Genomic DNA, 7,043 nt, shown 5'->3' with positions numbered 1-7,043 from the left:
AAAGACAGAGAGAGACAGAGAGACAGAAAGCGAGAAATCACCCCCCAGGGTGATGACCATGCTGCAATCTTTTCTCTTCCATTCTCCTCTCAGAAGCTTGGGCACACACTCACACACTCCTAGCGTGAGTTTAAGTCACTGGGCCCAGGCCTCAAACTGCAGTAGACTACGTGGGAGTCCAGTGACATAGCCATTACGCCAACTGCTGGTCCCAGCATTTTTGAAAATGTATATGATGGGAACCAGCAGTTGGCGTAATGGCTATGTTGCTGGACTCCCACATAGTCGACAGCGGTTTGTGTACCGGACCCGGTGGCTTAAAACTCACGCCGGGCGCGTGTGCGTGCATGCCCAAGATCCCAAGAGGAGAATGGAAGAGAAGGGATTGCGGCGTGACCATCCCCCCTGGGGGGTGATTTCTCGCTTTCTGTCTCTATGTCTCTCTCTGTCTGTCTGGCGAGCGCACGCGCCCTACAGTGAAAATCTCTCCAAAAAAAGAAAATGTATATGATGAAACCAATAAAGATATGTAAAGCTGAAAGAAATTTTTCTGAATGATCAATTTAAAAGTCTTTAAACTACTCTAGAACAATTATCTCACCTTTTCTACAAAAATTATACTATAAAATTGTTCACAGATGTATAGGCAGTAAGAGCACAAAGCCCCTCAAAATCTAGAAGACAGAATATCATCATACAAGCATGTCAAGTAGTTAACTAATAAAATATTGTGACTCTGGATTGTGAGATGTTGGTGTTGTCTGTTGATTTTTTAACAGCTGTAATTGGCTGTAGTTCCTCTTCTCATTCAAAGTGAGTGTTGGTTTTTATATCTAACTATATTGTAATCTCCTACTCCTTTTCTGAGAGCAGGCCCTTAATGTACAAACATGACCTAGAATCTCTCAGTTCGGATCCCTAGGCAGGTACAGGAGGAAGGTGGATACTTGTCCCTAACCACGTTTCACCTGGCTTCCCAGTGATTCAGCTGACAGTGGAGGCCGACCCAGATCCTTGCCAACATCCTCATGGGAGCAGCTGCTCCTGGTTCTGCCTGCAGCCCCTGCTTTCAGACTCTTGGGTTGGTCTGGAGACCAGAGACCTCATTGCTCTCCTCTCTGGTTCACTTTTCCATCTCCAGGGGCTTGAATCTAAAATCTCCCCCAGGAAGGATTTCTGTCTTTTACATAAACCAGCTTTTACCCACAGAGCCCAGGCTGCCCCGCCTCACATGCCTGGTCACAGCTGATCCAACTGTCCCATCAGTTCTGAGTCCCCTGCTATTTCTTGTCTACCTCTCACACTGTACGTCGATCCAGATTCATCTTCCTAAACCACCACTGTTCATATGTCAGACTCGGGCCAAGCATCTCCCGTGGCTCTCCATTTCCAAAGGAATGGAATCCAAATTCCTCATCCAAATACCTGGTGTACGAGGTCGTTCAGTTTGCCCTATCCCACCTACGACACCGAATCACATATTGCTCCACCGAATCCTTCCCCAGCATTTCCGCAGATGTATGGTCTCCATCACTGTTTCTGACTGGTATGGTGAAAAGTCCTTGTCCAGGTCTTCCCTCCCAGTCAACCTTACGACAGATGCCTTCTCCAGAGATCCGTGGTGTACACACCAGATAGCCCATGCTCGAAGCGTACTCCAGCCCCTCTGTGAATGTGAACAGGATGCACGCCTGTGGACCAGACAGCTCTCCCTCTAAGAACCAGTTTGGACCAGCTGGACCCAAAATGGCTGCCATAATGACCTCAGAAGACCCAAACCTCATCATAATGTCATTTACATATGACACACCCACTAGCACCAGGGCAGTTTACAGTTACCAGGGAAATGACTGGGAATCTACTTACAAGGGGGAGGGTTCCGAATTGTGCAAAGTCCCACCTTTTCCAGGAAAAGCTTTGAATATTGCTCCTTCTGTTACCCTCTCCTTTCCCCTCTCACTCCATTTGCTATATCTTAACTCCCAGGCCAAGACCAGGGAGAAGGTGATTGCAAGCTCAGAGTCTGCTCCTCCATTCCTTGGCCATCGAGTAAGGCTTATGCCAGGACACTCAGTGTCTGTTATTAGTGGGCCCCGCAAAACATGAGCAGCAGAAGATCCCATCTTGGGGACTATGTTAGAAAATTGGTAATAGCATGGCATGGAGTAGAAGGTCCAGTCCCTTTTTTCAGACACCTCTAATCTTTCATTATCTTCAAGACTAATTTGATGATAATTTAAAAAGAATAACACCTGTATGACCTTTACATGTTATGTTTAAACAACTTGGGGGACCAGCAGGTGGCGTAGTAGTTAAGGCACTGGTATTACCACATGGCCATCTAGGGTTCAAGTCTTGGACCTGGTGGCTTGCTTTCTGACCCTCCCTCTCTCTCTCTCTCTCTCTCTGTCTTTCTCTGGCAAAACTCATGTAAAAATAAGTAAGAAAATAAAGTAATTCTTTAAAGTAAATAAGTAAATGACCTGATAATCTTACAGAAAATCCATTCCTTTGTGAAGGTGAGAGTTTCCATCAGTCACTGTGAACATGACCGCTTTTTTAGACATCTTCAAATGAGAAGACTGTCTAATCTGGTTTTGTAAACATTTAGTATTTATTTCTACTTCCTCAATAACATACCTCTAAATCTTCGCAACGCATCTATTGAAGCAAGCAGCTATATATCTTAATCTACTGAAAAGTCTTAGATGAAAATGTGAAAAAAAATGACGAGAAGCTGAGAGTGTATGTTTTACTTCTATTTACACTTACCCCGAATTAATTACCACAGCCCGACAGAAGCGCAGCTAATAAATAAGTCATTACGTTAACCTAAGCATAGATTACATGAAGAAAATCTGCATTGTTTTGTTTTAGGTTTTTTTCTCCCTTGAGTGAGAAAGACAGAAAGAGAGGGAGAGACAGAGAGTGAAAATGGCGCCCCTCACTAGGGTCTCAATGTCACAATCCAACCTCAGCCCTGTTCTGATCACTTGCCCAGAATACTCTGGTAGGTCTCCGGATGTGAGCGGGGAACCCCCTGTGTGGCTCAGCCACGTTGGACCCCTGCACCATCATCATGCTCCCACAGTCGTCACTGTCACAACCTGGAAAACCTTGGGCCTGTGTCCCACTGGCTGGTGGTTCTCTATGAGGGACAGAGGCAGCAGAGTGCTCACTCCCAGAGAGGGGTTAAACAGGAGGGGGGCCAGGCGGTAACACTGAATTCAGAGCACAGGTGTAAAGCCAGAGGTTCTAAGTGACCCCTTAGGGATGGGCTGGGCAATCACAAACACAGCCCGCATGGTGGGTGTGGCTGGGGACCCTGGTGCTGGGAAGGAAAGAAGACATCGATGCAAGGGAGAATGCAGGAAGGAGTCAGCAACACCACAGTGGATCCCCACCTCTGGTAGCTTTATTAGTCTAGGCAGAGCTGAGAGAGCACAACTCAGACCACCTCCTGCAAAACAAAGCACACAAAACACCCTCTCCAGGGACATAATGGGCTCATTATGTGAAAGTCTCCTGGTGTCAGATTTCAGACCTAGGTGGAGGCTGGTACTAAACATCTTCCTAAGTGCTCTCTCAGCCTTCTCCCTTTGGTTCTGCTCTTCTCAGCAATAATTTTATTTTCCAGCAGAACAATTTATTCATAGCAAGGATGGCCACTGACAGCTGCTAGCTTCTAAGGTCTCCACACTTGAGAATCCTGCAGGAAGAGTGACCGCCCGCCCTCCCCACCATGTGCATAAGTCAGTTTTCAGGGAGGATTCTGGTTGGTTCTGCTGAGTCATGTGCCTATGAAGGGTTTAATGAACAATGATTGGCTAGGCCAAGACCACATGACATTCTAAAAGTCAAGAGTGGCTCAGACAGCGAATGATGCCAGTCAGGTAGAATGGACAACAGCTTGTTCCCTCAAAGCAAGTGACATGACCCTGAGCAGTCAGCAGCATAATGCATTCTTAAATGCTTGCATTGTTGATAACTGGGTTGTTGTCATTGTCCCACACTCTAGGCCATCATGTCTGCTCTTACTACTCATGCAAACACGACACTCATACATACGTCAGTGCACACACACACGAGCACATGCACATTTGCACACAACACACTCATATTCTCACCTGTGCACATGCAGTATGCATACACACCTCACATATGTGTGCATGGGTACACATTCATGTACACATACTCACACTTTTAACAGCATTATTAACACAGTTGCCATCTCAGAAGGCTGGTTTGGCTCGGAAGGAGATGGAGAGAAGAGGGGTCTGGATCAGTCATATAGCCAACTTTGAGCTGGAAATTGAGCTGGAAATCTCTGCTTTCAGAATATCCTTCGGCCACTGCCCATGCCATTGACAATCTCCACTCAGACCTCATCTTATTTTCTCGTCCTTTGCCATCTTGCTTTCTTAATCCCTTGCCTAATGCTTTCTCTCCCCCCTAACACCTGGCTTTCTCCTCTCCTACAGCCAAACTCTGGTTGGGGTTGACCATGTGGGATCAGGCTTGCTCAGTGTGGCTCTTCCGTGCTGCTTCATGGGTTGGCCCACTTGAGAGTCTTTTACATCTGCTTCCCAGATGCAATTTAGCTCAGATGGTTTGGAAGACATATCTGGAATGAGGGAAATCATTTGGATAAGATTTTATTTTTACAGGGGAAATAAAAGGGTGCTAACATCTAAGTGCACTAGGGTTGTTAGTGCTTCTAAAAGTGGCTTCCATTGTGGGGAATGAAATACATTTGTAGATAAAAGGAAATACCTACATTCACGCGTTCAAGCTTAACTAGAAAAGTAGAAAATGTCATAGATCCTTCTATGATTGTTTCATCTTGTAGTTAACTTGGCCTTAATCACGTATTATAGCTTATTCTTTGCAGGAAGTTCTTTTTAGAATGTAACTGACGATGGATATAACCAAACCCCACAGAAATAATGAACATGGTTTATTTTAAGCACAACTTGGAGTGACCAGGCCCAGAAAAGCACGGAAGTGCTCCCCAGGTGTTCATATGCAGCAGTTCTTCGATTCAGCTCTGAGAGCATGAGACACAGACAAAGCTGAGAACCAGTGTGAGGAGTCTCTTCACTGGTCTGGCCCAAAGAGGCGGGACATCTGGAAGTGGGGGCTGTAGGTTTAGGTGGGTTTGGAAATTCTTAGGTTAGTAATTGGTTAAATGTGCAAGTCTTTGTCCAGAAGGGACTTGGAGTCGGTAGCAAAGCCTGTCTGAGCCTAACCAGGATAGAGATAAGAAGGCCTTCTTCTGTGTATCTGCTGATCTGTGCTGGGTCAGGATGTGGCAAGTTGCCCACAGTCACTGGACCAAAGTGGTCTGTCACGGCAAGATTCATGTGTGTAGAGTGACTTTTCCAGGCCCCTTGGAGAGCGTCTTAGTCTGGGAAGAATAGTCAGAAATCCGTCCTCATGACAACTGCCTAGAGGAATTACACTGTTGGTAGAACCGTTTCTGGCACACAGTAGGTGCTTAAGAAATAATTGGTGAATGAGTGAATGAATAGATGATAGGTGCAACCAAAATCAAAACTGAAGTCACTCCTGCAGGTTGAGAATATGTCTTTAGTAAGTAACTTTGTGACTTCTCTGGTCTTGAAGGAAGACTTTTGGGTACACATATGGCCTTTTCCTCAAGTATAACACGGGGCTCTTTCTGAAGCGCTGGTTTTAATTTAAATAACAAGCATTTTTGAGGAAGCTGCTTGGTAACATGAATGCTTCCATGAGCTCATATTATGAAGAAACGCTTCACGTACAAATGCCTTTTAAAGGCATCTACCTATTCTGTATCCCACGGTACAGGCTGTCTTCAGTCAAATGTGTCTGCTCCATGGACGCTGGTAGATAAGGCCTATGCAGGTTTCGTCATCTCTATGCGGCGACTCATGTCAGTCCAGATGCATTTGAGTGCACAATCATCCTAAATCATCCCCCTCCTCTTCAGGCATATTTTCCTCATCTGGATTTAATGCAGACCTCACATAAGCATCTGTGGAATGAGTCTGGACATTGCTAAAGAGGGTTGGTGGGAGGAGGAGGAAAGAAAGAATAATGGCCGATCATTAAGTTGTGGCTGCTGCTGGGAAAAGCCAGCCTGCCAGGGGACAGCCGCAGCCTCCGATGCAGACACCGCAGCAGCAGCCTCGCAGTCCGGCCGAGAAGGAGCAGCGTGCCTTTGGTGACTTCCCTGTGTCCTCTGAGATTAACTATGAGGCAGAAATGACTTCTCTGCCAGAGTCTGGATTCAATTAAACATGCTAATTCTAATTTTAGAAATCAGCTTGGACCTTCCTTCTAGTCATTACTCCAAAGTGGCGTTCAGTGATAAAGGCTCTCCATCGCAGCGTGTGAGTGCAGCCAGGCGGGAAGGAGAGGGGGCCTCTGCACTGCGCTGGGCTGTGTCACAGGGTTCACGCGGCCCGTGAGGCCATCGGGCGGGAGAAGGAGGGGGCGAGGCACTCCGCATCACAACTATCTGAAATCGAGCTTAGTTGAGACATGTAAGTCAGTCATTATCAAGTGGAAAGTCGGCCCCTGGGAAGCCAATTTTTGCTTCATACTCACAAGGACAGTTAAAAAAAATACTGTGAGAAAAAGCGGAGCAAAAGCACACGTTTATTCTGGTGCAAAAGATTTTCTAAATGCATGCACAATTTCTTCATAATACTCATGTCCAAGAACTTTTTGAAGATCCTCAGTATTTAAGTATAGCTTGGGCTCTGACAATATTGTGCCTGACTGAGTTGGATGAATTTAATATTGAAATGAAGCCGAGTAGAATAAAAGGACTCCGAGAGTCACTTGTTCGTTCTTTTCAGAAGACATTAACTGAACACCTTCCTCATGAGCAAGGCACCCCCCCAACCCCCCCCCTAACACCGTCACCATACCTGATAGCATCATCCTCGCCATCACCAGCACCGTCACTAATACCGTCACCATAACTGATAGCATCCTCCTCGCCACCACTAGCACCACCACTAACACATCCCCATAACTGATAGCATCATCCTCGC

This window comes from Tupaia chinensis, unplaced genomic scaffold (assembly GCF_000334495.1).
Source record: "Tupaia chinensis unplaced genomic scaffold, TupChi_1.0 Scaffold000030_1, whole genome shotgun sequence".
Lineage (NCBI taxonomy): Eukaryota > Metazoa > Chordata > Mammalia > Scandentia > Tupaiidae > Tupaia > Tupaia belangeri.
Note: the sequence above shows the minus strand (reverse complement) of the source record.